This window comes from Triturus cristatus, chromosome 4_1 (assembly GCF_964204655.1).
Source record: "Triturus cristatus chromosome 4_1, aTriCri1.1, whole genome shotgun sequence".
NCBI lineage: Eukaryota > Metazoa > Chordata > Amphibia > Caudata > Salamandridae > Triturus > Triturus cristatus.
In genome coordinates, this window is record NC_140585.1 from 179,624,833 (window position 1) to 179,639,029 (window position 14,197).

Genomic DNA, 14,197 nt, shown 5'->3' on the forward strand with positions numbered 1-14,197 from the left:
GTAGATCTGGCTAAGCCAACCCACTGGTGTGGCTAAGATTATATAACATTTCCCTTCCCACTCCTTCACTAATTTAATGACAGGGACTACTGTGTAGCTGAGGGTGTAGGGTGTGGGGGTGAGTCTGTGCTATCCTATAGTGTAATTCTCTCTATGAAGACCAGCTTGGCTACTCCACCCTCATACTGCCTATTGCTTCTGCAGTTGCAGTTCTCCACCCTCAGGAAATTCTTTGTCTCTCTAGCAGGCCACTTCACGTTTCATGAGGACAGCTTGGCTCAGCCTGGCATAGGCTAGCCAATCAGGAGAGGGCAGCTGGAAGGCTGGATTTTGTGTCCCAGAAAAGAAAGTTCTATAAAGTGTTTTCTGTAATAACAAATCAAACAGTGGCAAGTTGTTGTAATTATCACAGCTATTCTGTCGAATTATTGAATTATATTTTTAGCTAACTCCTTTCAATGGTTATACTTTAAGAAAGTATTTCCATGTTAGCCTATCGAGCCATAGTGCTACAATTAGAAAAAGAAAATTGGCAGTTTTTCCCTCAACAGGGCATCTAAAACATAATGTCCCTGCTTATAGTTACAAAGAACACTACCACTGTGGTACTTTGGAGAGACCTTAGAGGTGACCTTTATGAAAGAATAAGGTTGTTTGAAACTTTGGAAATATCATTAATTCCAAAGTCAAATGTACATATAATTTAAGGTTAATAGCAGATGCAAGGCAGGGCTTGTTTTAAAAATGAGAGCAGGCAGTAACTCGAATACCCCTCTAGAGCTACATGCCCATACTTGGGACTGACAGGTTGGTTGTCAGTACCAATTGTGATTATACCTAATTACCATGTACTTTTAATCAGAGCACAGGCCCTGGGCCTGGTTAGCAGGGCACAGTCAGAAACAGAAAACCATCATCTAGTAGTCAAAATGGGGGTAAAAAGTGGGGGAACACTGCAAACAGGTCCTGGTTTCTCACAACCAGCATCTACATCTCCCACTGGAGTGATCTTGACTACATCAGACAGACGTTAGAAGTTCTGCAGTTATCTCTTTAAGTCCAAGGATGTTGGTGGCTTCTTTCAGAACACAGATTGAATGTGTTTCATTATTACAGATGAAGATCAGACAGAAAGGATGCCCCCATTTGTATTTAACTGCTTGAGTGCTAAGTGCTAGTGCTCAGGTGCCTAAGGAAGACTCCAGCACATCCTTGCACTTGAGGCAGGAAATCCCTTTGGTGCTCACACCAGAGATATTTCTTTTTTTTATTTTAACTTAGGGCTGCTGGGGATCAGCTTTCAAAGCAGCCTGATGTGTTTTTTTCTGTAGGTATTGACGATAGGTGCGCTTGGCGTGGTGATGTCACTACATTAAAAGTGTAAGTGAAATGAGCCAATTGGCTCATTCAATTTTCACTGCACCTATCTCATCCTCCTTAGCACAAATTCCAATGGGAGAGGTATCATTGAAGAGGGGAGACTCTCCCCTTTCCAATTGTATCCTGTTCTAGTGGATTCCTCCTTGGGGGAATCCCATAGGCTAACACTGGGTTAACAACAAATTACAGTTAAGATGTAATAACTTCAGTTTGGGAACAAATAGAGGGATGCTTCTTCCACTCATTTGAATTGTAATTCAAATTCCTCTTAATTGGTAAAGACACTACCCTCAAAATGCCCCTTTTAGAAAGTTGAACAGTTGTCCTCTGGGACTCATTTACAAGCAGAGAATTCTGAATTTAAACAAATACAGGCCACCTGCAAAATTCTGGTTAAGCCTCTCAACAACTTTATAGCCACACACTTGGTATTCAATATTTTTCTCTATTGAGCTGCTAGTGCTTCACAACAGTATTGGCCTGATGTTCCTATAAATAAGAGTCTTTGAGCAGTAAAAAACGTCTTCTCAATTTGAACCTCAGCAGTATGTGCATGTCACGGGGACGAAACATCAACAAACCTCGCCCTTGTTGTTGTTGAAATTCATAAGCCAGAGAGACAATGATTTGTTGCACATTACTGAGGGACGTATATTGAAAAATGATGTATACAACCAAGGGGTTGTTCTGTGTCCTTGTGTTTTTGCAAAAATAGTTTTTTTGTGTTTTCAAATTGGAATGCTGTGTCGTCCGCACTCGGTTCACCCTTTCATATATATATCTGAAAATTTCACGGTGATTCGTCAAGCGGGGGCCGAGATAAAAGGGGGGTCCCAATACGCGTTTTCCCCATGCATTTTCCCATAGGAACTGTTGACGCAGCTACAGCCCGAACTTCTGAACGGAATTACACCAAATTTGGCAGAGGTAGTCCTCAGTTCAGACTCGTGCCTTTTGCTTAAATGGTGTAAATCCGTTCAGTTTTCCCTGAGAAAATTAGAGTTAACAAGATAGATATATCTGGGTGGAGCCTAACCACACATTTCATCATGAGATCTGATTGGCTGTCAGTACTTCATCCAAGAAGTGTTGGCAGATATCTTGGGACCAATATACATGGTAGGATCTCATTAAAAAGCATTTCAGTTAATAGAAGGTTTTAAGACTTTAGTTACATTATAAATCATTTGTTGATGGTACCATACTCATTTTAGGAATTGTGGTGTGTTCTAAGGGGATTTTACCATGTGAAAAAGCCTTCTGCTGTGATATCATGAATCATGTTTGAGAGAAACAATTTTCTCATGCTTTTCGCACAGAGGTTTGGAAGGTGATCTATAAGCTAAACTGAGAGCATTTTTTCTGTAAATTCACATTATCTTTTTCAGTCATGTGAGATGAAGTCTGACGTTCTTAGTAAAACATGTACATCCAAAAAGGGCAGAGACTGTCAGTTGATTCCATTGTGTTCTACTGCAGCTTCCCAGAGTTTTCTAAAGAACAACTAGAGTGCTAACAGTCCTACTTATGACAAACGTATTGCACACCTGCAGCCATCTTGATTGGAAGAAAGTGGTAACTCTTAAAACATTTAATTTAAAAAGGAACAACATGAGGGGGTTCATTTTGCCATAGAAAGTATGATTAGTGCTGCAGAAAGAAAAAATAGGGCCCATTTTGAGTGACTTCTCAAATCCTCTTCTATTTAAATAAAAAATTCTGACATGCAGACTGAAACATGCACTTTCAACACCAGCAGCAGACTTCCCTGGTGAGCAGTAGCTTTACTACAGTGATCTAATGAGCAACTAGAGTGCTAACATTCTGAATTTATGGTATATGTGTGACACATCTGAATGCCTTTTTGATGGAATCAAAGTAAAAAACTGAAAGTATTTCCTACTGAGGAGACTGTAGTAAATGAGGAAATTAGGAAACTTCATAACAAATAAGTCTCCCAAAATGGCCACTAGAGACAAAAGAACCCAAATGTAGCACAAATATCACCCAGATGTAGCCCAAATATAGCCTAATGACAGAATGTCCCAGAGTGTTCTAACAAACAACTAGAGCACTAACAGTCTTATTTATGACAAAAGTATGGCACACCTGAAGCCATCTTCATTGGAATAAAGTGGTAACACTTAAAACATGTAATTTACAAAGGAACAAAATGATGGGGTCCATTTTGCGATAGAAATTTTGATTAGTGCTGCAGAAAGAAAAATTAGGGCACATTTTGACTTGTCAAATCCTCTTCTATTTCATCAAAAAATTCTGACCTTCTTGATGGAATCAAAGTAAAAAACAAAAAAGCATTTCCTACTGAGGAGACTGCAGTAAATGAGGAAATTAGGAAACTTCATAACAAATAAATCTCCCAAGATGGCCACCAGAGACAAAAGAGCCCAAATGCAGCACAAATATCACCCAGATGTAGCCCACATGGAGCCCAATGACACTTATGACACAGGTATTGGAGTGCTTTACATGAGCATTGGTTACATCACACAAGATCAAATTCATTTTGGTTGTAGACATCGGGAGATTAAGTGATTTGACCAGAATCACAGAATGTTGAGCATAAGCAGAAACTCCAACCTGGTTCCCCAGTTGCAAAGTCTGCAGCTCTAGAAGTAACAACACATCCTCTCCCCTAAGTGCAACATTTAATCAAGTGGTCAACTGGATAAAAAAACATAAAGATTAAAAATAATTTAAAAGTTCTTTGTCGCTATTTGAAAACTCAGAAAATATGTCCTCATTTCAGTTTTTTAGAGCACTAATCATAATTTTGATGCAAATAAGACCCTCTCATATATGTAATTTCTAAAGTAAATCCTCTAGGTATTACAGTTTTGATTACATCAAGATGACGTCAGGCGTTCCACACATTTGTAATAAATATAGAATGTTAGCAATTTAGTTGTTCATTGGGATACTGTTAAGAGGCAGAGGCCAGGGGCACGGACTCTGAAAATTGAAGGCAGGTAGGAGAGTGTGGAGGCAACAATTTGACCACACTGGGCAGGCAGGAAGGGCAGTGGCAGCACAACAGACTATGGAGGGCAGTGGAAAGGGGGGCAGGGGCAACCAACCAACAATACAGGATTGCAAGAGAGGCTGTGGCAATATAATAGACCATTGTGGGCAGAAGGAAGAGGCAGTGGTAGTACAACCATACATGCCAACAGACCAGTTTCAGCCAGGAAACTTCCAATGTTTTTAAGTTCAAATGGGCTTTATTTTAAGGGTGGGCGTAGTTCGCGAAGTAGCACTTCGCGAAGCTACGCAAAGTGAAGTTCGCACTACGCGAGCTAGGCGTAGCACTTCGCGAACTGCGAAGTAACATGTTCGCACTGTGCAAGATGTTGTTTTCAATGATTGCACAGTGCGGACAAGCAACCGGCACTGTGCAATCATTGAAAATGGCATCTTGCACAGTGTGAGCTGTAGTTTTCTGCTGCTCGAGTAGATTTTTACTCGAGCTGCAGCTTTCTCAACGCGAACTGGTAGTTTCTCATCGCGAGCGGTCGCGAGCATACGCGACCCCTCGCAATGAGAAACCTGACCTTCTCGCGTTGGGAATCTCGCCGGGAGGTTTATTTTCCATGCTCGCGATCGCGAACAAGGAAAAAGTCTCGCCAGGATGTCATTTTGCTTGCTCGTGGTCGCCAACTTGACGTTGAGGACCGCGAGCAAGCAAAAAATGACCGCAGCACTACGCAACACTACGCTACGCGTGTTCGCACTGTGCTACGTGCAGTTCGCGTAGTGCGAAGTAGCGCGAACTTCGCAAACTACGCGAGCGTAGCGTAGTGCTTCGCCCAGGCCTACTTTATTTGATCTGTCTCCTGTCTACAATCTCCTCTTTTTCAATGTAACTCAAAGGGGAAACTCAATACCCCAGTTTTGTTTCAAAATCTCTCTCTTATCAAGTTCAAAATGTTCGCAAGTATGGTACATTGGATCATGGTAGGCAGGAGGAATTGGGGTAGGGACATGGACTCGGATAACAGAGGACAGGGGGGACATGGAGAGGTGCACCAAACTGACCCTACAGGGCAGGCATCAGGGTTTGCAGCAGCACAATACACCACACAGGGCATGCGGGACGGGAGTGCAGCACAACAATCCATAGAAAGCAATAGGGAGGGGACAGGACCATGCACATGGACAACAGAGAACAGAGGGGAAAGAGGCAATGGAAGCATAATGGACAGACAGGAGAGAAAGCTGCAGCATAACAGACCATAAAGGGCAGGAGGGATGGATCAGGGGCATTACAATGGAACAGACAAGCCAGGAGGGAGGGAATAAGGGTCAGCACATGGAAACAGAGGGCTGGGGGCAAGGGGGCAGGGCAGGAGCAGCAAGATGACCATGGTGGTCAGGCAGGATGGGCACTAGAAACAAGACACACCATGGAAAGCAACAGTGAGACTATGATGGCATACACACAGACCATGGAGGGAAGGTGGGAGGGGGTCAGGGGCAGCTAGCTGACCACACAGGGAAGGTGGGAGGGGCCATGGCAGCACAGAAGACTATGCATGGCAAGCAGGAGGGTTAGTGGCAGCACAATGGCTATGATGGGCAAGAAGGAGGGTACAGGGTCATGCACAAAGGACCATGGAGGATAGAAGGGAGGGTCAGGACCTGGGCATAGACAAGAGAGTTCAGGGGGAGAGGCCTCACAACAGACTGTGCAGGGCAGGCAGGAGGAGCATTTGCAGCACAACAGACCAGGGAATGCAGAAAGGTGTGGCAGTAAAATGGACCATGGAGGACAGGAGGAAGGGGATAGGGGCATGGCATGTGGACAGGCAGGGTGGAGGTGGCAGGGACAGGTTACAGTCATCTGACAATGCTAGGCACGTGGGAGGGGAGTGGCAGCTCAACAGAACACTCAGAGTAGATAGGAATGGCAGGTCCATGGAACATGATGGGCAAAAAGGATGGAGCAGGGGCATGGACAACGACATCGGAGGGCAGGGGGAAGGAGAATAGGGGCAGCAGGCTAAGCACAGAGTCTAAGCAGGAGGTCAATGATGGGCCATAGAATTGGGCAATGGAGGGCAGGAGGAGTGGACTGGTACTTCATGCTAAATGGAGGGTAGTGGCAGCATATCAGACCATGCATGGCAGGAGGGAGGATGCTAGTCCATGGATTCAGACAACAGAGGATAGGGAGGAGGTGGATGGGGCAGCAAGTTAACTGTTCAGAGAAGGTGGGTATTAGGAACGTTATTGTTTTTAAAATGTGTGTCTGTGCGAACTACTTAAAATATGAACAAGTATGCAGCATAATCTCACTTTTCTTCAGGAAGAAGAGGACGTTTGTGACTCCGGGCTCACTTGGCAGAAACACCCCCTGACCCTCCACCCCCCATCGCAAAATGTAATGCCCGTGAAAAGGGTAGGTGGACGCAGTGTTATATAGAACATAGTCTTGAGAGCACGATTAAAAATGAAAACTAGATATAGTATATGGTATAAACTATGCACCAAAAAGTATGATATAAGGTGAACCGGGGCATGAAATATAATATGCAATACATTGTGCGTAGTGACAGATTCATTGGAGAGCGTGAGATAGCACAGGCACTAGCGCGTGCTATGCAATATGCGCCTTGGAGTGTAATATGCACAGGGCAGTGTTATGTAACCCAACTAGTCTCTAAAGTTGTAATATAAAAAATTTGCTGGGGAGTGTAACGTTGCATATGCACTGTGACAAAGATATGGATCCCAGATTGTAATATCTATGGCATAGCGCTGTGCGTTATAACATAGGCATCGAGGAAGGCCCGTTAGATGGGGCAATATGACCCGTGCGAAGGCAAGTGTGGCATGACATATTCACATAGGTTTCATGGATGTTATAGTTAGTTGGACATTTCACTCATACAAAAACCGTAGAAATTCCCCCGTTATAGTTAGTTGAGCTTACTATAACTCGCACCCCCGCAATGCACTGCTGATAACGTCACATATTACATCATTCATGAGATGGTCAGTGACTTCACTGATGACATCCGAAATGACATCACTTATGACATCATCCAGTGAATGTGTATTTCTGCAAAGTTTAAATATGTTTTATATATTTGCCAAGGTGTATTGAAGAATAACTAGATGTATAAGTGTCTGGATGAAGGATTTAGTAGGCGCGTGACTGACTGTATGAGTGAGTGTTTAAATGTGTCTTACTGAATGCATGGGTTAGTGACTAAACTGTCTGTATGTCTGTATCACTATGTCTGTTGTTGTGTAAGCTACTGCTACATGTGTTGGTAAATAGCTACATGAGTGTCTTTATGGGTTATTGATCGGTTGCCTGAGTATTTGTATGAAAGACTGAGTGTTGTGTGGGAGGATTGGAGGTGTGTGACTCTGTGCATGGATATGTGAGTGGTTAATTCACTGGGTGTATGAGTTTAACAGTGCATGTGGAAACAGCTGTATGGGTGGGTGAATATGTTTATGGATGTCTCAGTGATACATGTCCAAGTAACTACATATGTAAACGGCAGTGTATGTGAGAGTTGTAGTATATAAATGACTATATGTGAGAGTCAGTGATGGTGAGAGTGGCTGTATGGATGAGTGTATACTTGTATTAGTGATTATATAAGCAAGTAAGAATGGGTTAGTATCTGTATGAATAAATGAGGTGATGTATGTATAAGTGTGTAGGTGAGTAAATGGAACTATGATTTATTCTTTCCATGACTGACTACGATGAGTGCAGGAGTGAGTAGGATGAATGATGGTGTGTCAGTGTCTGTATAGCTGTACGACTGCATATGATAGTGTTGTATTGATCAGTGACTACATGTATGAATGGTTGTATGGGTGAATGAGTGCTATGTCTGTAGACCTAGGAATTAGTAAGTGCGTTTGTAGTAACTGGTTTCGGTGTCTCGATGGTTTTGAAAATGGAACTTTGTATTTTACAGGGGAGTATCAAAGGTTATATTAGGGTGTGAGGAGGTGCATCAGAATGTCATGTGGATGATGTCATCAGTGATGTCACTGACCATGTCATGAATGATGTAATATGTGACGTCATCAGCAGTGCATTGCGGGGGCGCGAGTTATAGTTAGCTCAACTAACTATAACGGGGGAATTTCTATGCTTTTGTATGAGTGAAATGTCCAACTAACTATAACGTCCCTGAAACCTATGTTTTTTTCAGTGGATTTCAAAGATTTTTTAAATGCTAATTTTTAACTATAACGCCCCTGAAACCTATGGTTTTTTTTCAGTGAATTTCAATGCTTTTTTAAATGCTAAATTCTAACTATAATGTTCATTAAACTTATCTTTTTTCTGTGTTTTTAAATTATCATCCCATTCTCAACCTGGTGAAAACTGCAAATCTCACCACTTTGCCATTGATACCTTCCATCAAAATAATCACCACAAATGAAAGCCACAACTAATGTTAATGATATACAGAGTAGGTGTTCCTGTGTAAAAAAAAAACGATAACACCACTACCTATATTTTCAACGACCAGCCAAATCTGTGATGCAATCCAAAACTCAGGCGGTAAGCAGAGTTAGCAGTAAGAATTTAACATCAGCCTTTAACTAGTGTAAAGCAGGATGACTATCTACAGTGTGAATTGCAGCCCAACCCAGAGCCACATGTAAAGACCAACACATCATAGAGCTACTGATCATGCAGCTCCGACACCCAAGAAGGCCACAATACCCACCGCCACCACCCCCAGGACCTCCCTCCTGACCACACCCCCCAACTATCTCTGAGGCAGTGCAGAACAGGACAACAGACCTTCCCAAAATGCCAAGGCCCCTCAGCCACACAATAGCTGAATGTTGGGAGAGGTGGGACCCAAGCATGTGTGAAGGACACAAGTCACCCATCAATAATATGCAAACAATACCAAGTAAAGAGAAGATGTGCTGGACAGACCTCACTATGCAAAGCACAAACCTCTCCATGTGGACATATCCTACTGATACTTGTAGTGTTGTGCACAGTGGATGCAACCATGTTACCTCAAGCAGTGGGGAAGATCTCGGTCATATAGCTGTGTTGTCCCCCCTCAAAGCGGAAGCAGAGTGGGCTGGTCCAACGTACGCCATTCCAGCATAGGAGTGAATAAATAAGCTGGGTCTCTGTGCATGGTTCACTTGTGGGAAGGCCAACGCGTCTGCCAGAGCGGCAGGCCTCACCCTGCCACGTGGCTGCCACCATGATTGCAGGCCTACTTGACACAGGCCCCCTGCAAACCCAGCAGCACAGCACCGCAGACTTATGTCTGTCCCGACTACTGCCTTCGACATACAGTGCGCACAACAGGGCTAGCAATTCAGATGCAGTGCCGATTGCAGATGACGCAGTCCAGTATGCAAGACACATTGCTCCCACCGTGACCCGCCCGGACCACTCATGACCGCAGGCTGCATACACGCTGAGCGTCAGAAGTACCACTAACTCAGTGCACCACAAATCGACGCCACGTGGCCTTAATAAGTCAGAATTCATTAGACAAAAGACATTGCTACCAGTGCGGCCCGCTGGGTTCACATATCATCGCAGGGTGCGCACATGCTGAGTGCTTCAGGTACCACTAACTGTGCAGCTCAAGTCAACGCCACATGGCTGTGGGCCCATCCTGACCGCTGCCTCCACACTACACTGGGGTTAGCACGGTTCTCAATTCAAGATTAATAGCGATGCAAATTGTGTGAGAGATTAAATTGGGTTAAGATGACCAAATGCTCCCAATCTGTGCTGCCCAAGTCAACGCCACGTGGCTGTGGGCCCTTGCTGACTGCTGCCTCCTGCCTACACAGCGGACAGGAGGGCTCACAATTCTGGTGGAGTGGCTATTCCAGATGATGCAGTCTAGTAGCCCAGACACATTGCTCCACATGCTACCCCATGGACCACGCATCATCACAGAGTGTGCACACACTGAGCGCCAGACGGACCACTAACTCAGTGCACCACAAGTGAATGCCACATGGACTTAATAAGGCAGAATTCATTAGACAAAAGACATTGCTTCCAGTGCATCCCCCTTGGACCACGCATAATCGCAGAGTGTGCACACCCTGAGCGCCAGAGGTACCACTAACTCAGTGCACCAAAAATCAACATCAGGTGGACTTAATAAGGAACAATTCAGTAGGCAAAGACATTGCTACCAGTGTGGCCCGATCACACCACGCATCATCGCATGCTCCACACAAGCTGGTTCCTTCACATGCCACTAACTCAGTGCACCACTTTGCCAATACCTGTGCACCTGTACTCAACACCAAGTGCCTGTGGGCCCTTGCTGACTGCTGCCTCCTGTCTACACTGCGGTCATCAGAGCTCACAATTAAATTGACTCTTCATTCATTAAGTAAAAGTGCAGTACGCAACTAAGTATAATGTCCCTCAAAACCTACACAATATCCTTTCAATATCCTTGCTTCAAGAAATTGTTTTATATCAGTTATAGCTTTAGTATAATAACCAAATATATCTTGCAAGTCCAAACGAACACTGAATGACACTCTACACTGCGGACAGCAGAGATTACAATTTGAACTATAACGCCCCTGAAACCTACATGTTTCGACAATTTATTCCATAGATGTTTCATCTCTTGTTCAAGTCGTGATTGCAGTTGACGCAGTCCAGTACGCAAAAGACATTGCTCCCAGTGTGGCCAGCCCGGACCATGTATAATCGCTGGCTCCGCACACGCTCATTGCTTCTGATGCCCCTACCTCAGTGCACCACAACTCATGGACCCTTTATGATAGAATATTTTGTGAATGATTTCAGGCCTGCCGTCCCTACCTCAGTGCACCACAAGTCATGGACTCTTTACGATACAAACTTGTGTGTATTATTTCAGATGTAGTGCCCCTATCTTACTGCAGCACAAGTCATAGACCCTTTATGATTGAATCTCTGTGTATGATCCAATAATTACTTTTGTACTTGTTACCACCACCAACCATTCCCGGAGCACTGGCTTACACTCACCCCACATGCACCCAGCACACACGTCACTGGACTTGTGACCATGGTAATAAAAAAGGAGTAGAGCGCACATGCTCGTACACAGTTCAACTATCTATCTGTGTCTGTGTGTTCATTTTGTATGCAAGATGCTGCCTATGGGCCCTACCAGATTACATTGTGCTGTAGAGAGCGTATGCAACCATGCTACCTCTAGTAGTGGGGAAAACTTCACTTATGTAACTTTGTCTCGCTCATTGTACAAGTACGTACATAGAGACTGTATCATTAGAGTACTGCAAGGAGAGTGTATAGTCAATTTGTAAGTGCGTGGGGATTGGCAGAGTTTTTTTCTTTTTTTGCTGCATATTTATTTAGCGCGAACTCCACCCAAAAGTATTGGAGCGCTTTACATGAGCACCGTATATACATTACACATTTTAGCACACAGAGAATAAGTGATTTGCCTATAATCACAGGATGTGTAAGCGACCCCGAGGCTCGAGCGCTGGTTTCCACCACCAAGGTCGGCAGTCTAGACGACGGACCACATAAGTACATATGTTGGTGCAGCCTAACTCCAAACATGAGCTTCGCTCTAATTGGCTGCCCTCCATGTCCTAACACCTGCAACCTGAACTTTCCATGGCCCAGTATTGCTACAGCTACAACACTGCAGTGAATGTGCAATAAACATTCATATCCACAGAAATGCGTCATGTCCACCATCTTTCATGTGTGGAACTATGGATGAATGTATGGTCAGTGATTCCCCGTACCTTCCATGTTGGCCATGTTGTGAGACTTCACTCACAGAATGACACATTAGCGCTTACGACCCAGTTGACTGCAGCACTATAACAAGGACACCTGCATCAGTTAATTCCTTATATACCTCATGATGGAGCCACGCCCATAGCTCTGCAGTCTTTCTTCACAGTCTCACGCAGCACTGGAGGGTGCCCTGTCCGTGAAAAGGTGAGCAGTTAGGCCCGGGTGCGCAGTGGCGGGCAGATACCTCTGGACGGCGGGAGTGGATTGGGTGCAGCAGCTTGGATACAAAAACGCGTCACAGTGATTTAGGCATACACAGTTGTATATACCCTGGCTTTACCCTGTCTTATTGCATTTTGATTTAAAAAAATCAATAGCAGGACAGTTTTAGAGTCGGTCAACTATCGGTTGCTCCCACATCTGTAGCAAACTAGTTGACTATATATTTTTTCATACATTGTACCCTTAAATTTACAACCACATTTTTACAACCTTTCCTGTCTGTGTAAGTAGCATCGAAGCATGCAGACACGAGGGTGACATTCCTCTCGCTGCTCGGGGCTGCCTCGTGTCGCTTTGGGAATGCTATATTTTAAATGTGAGAAGGTTGGGACGTAGAAGTTAACGGGGGTTCACTCATTCTTCCTTTATTCTTGTTGCTTAGAAGATGTGTTCTGTCTTTTCATTCCTGCATACTGGACTCTCCTACAATTACTAATTCTCTACTATCTTTCAGATGTTGACCTTAAGAGTGCCCTGTGTCCCTGCACCTGCTTGGAGACACACCGGTGACAGAAAGGTGAGCTGCGAAGATTTTCTCGAGTGTCACTCTTTCTCTCTCTCTCTTCCTCTATCCTTTGATGGACGCATGATGCACAATCTTATCTTCCTTTTTATCTAACAGGCTGTGTTTCACGAATTGGCACCCCCCCTCAACACGACCAGAGCTGAACGCCTGTTGAACCTGCGATAATGTGTGGCCATCCTCAATGCCTGAGAAGGTTGCTTTGGCACGTGGTGGACCCTCTTATGCACAGGCTGGTGGCAGAAGGTGAGCAGAGAGGCTTTTTTCCACAGCAGCGAGCAGTCACCTCTAGGCAAGGGGAGTGGATAGTGTGCAACAGCCTGGCTGCACAAGAGCAGGCAACCATCTCTCGGCAGTGGGAGTGGATGGGGTACAACAGTCTGGGTGCGCAGGAACAGGAAGTCACCTCTGAACAATGGGAGTGGATGGGGTACAGCACCCTGAGCGCAAAAGAGTCCACAGACACCTTCTTGCAGTGGGAGTGGATGGGGTGCAGCAGCCTGTGTGCTCACACACAACACACAGAGAATTGCGCATGTGCAGTTGTATGTACTCTACAATTACTAATTCTATACTATCTTTCAGATCACTAAACTTGAGGGTACACTATGACTCGGCACCTCGTTGGACACACACCGATGGCACAAAGGTGAGCTGCGAAGATTTTCTCCAGTGTCAACACTCACTCTCCATCGCTTCCTTTCTCTCTCTCACACTTTCTCTCTCTCTCTGGGGAATATTATCAAGCCCCTTATCTCTGCCTTATCGGTACTTTTTCTGCCGATAATGCGGCAATATGTGCATCGCTCAATTATAACATTAATTGCCTTAGCGCTGCCTTGGTAATAGGGCCCCTTTCACGATAAACCTATCCTGAAAGGGGCGTGCAGTGGGTGTTGCGGCATGAAGCAGCACAAATGTAAGTTACAAAATGGCATTTAAGGTTTGTTTATGTGCAGGAAGAAACTTCTTCTTCTACATAAACAAACCTTCCCTCCTCGCAGACACCTACACTGGCGGTAACTTGTAAAACTTAGAACCATCACAAGGGGAAACGTTAGCCTGCACCATATCCTTGGTAATATGATGCAGCCTAGCTTTTCTGAAGTGGCGAAGAGAGGCATTAAGCCAAGAAGGCTAATGACTCTCTTTGCAACTTTGTTGATAATATGCCCCTCTGTCTCTTCATCTCTCTCTCTCGATCTTTCTTTCTCTCACTTGCTCTCTCTCTCTCTCTTCCT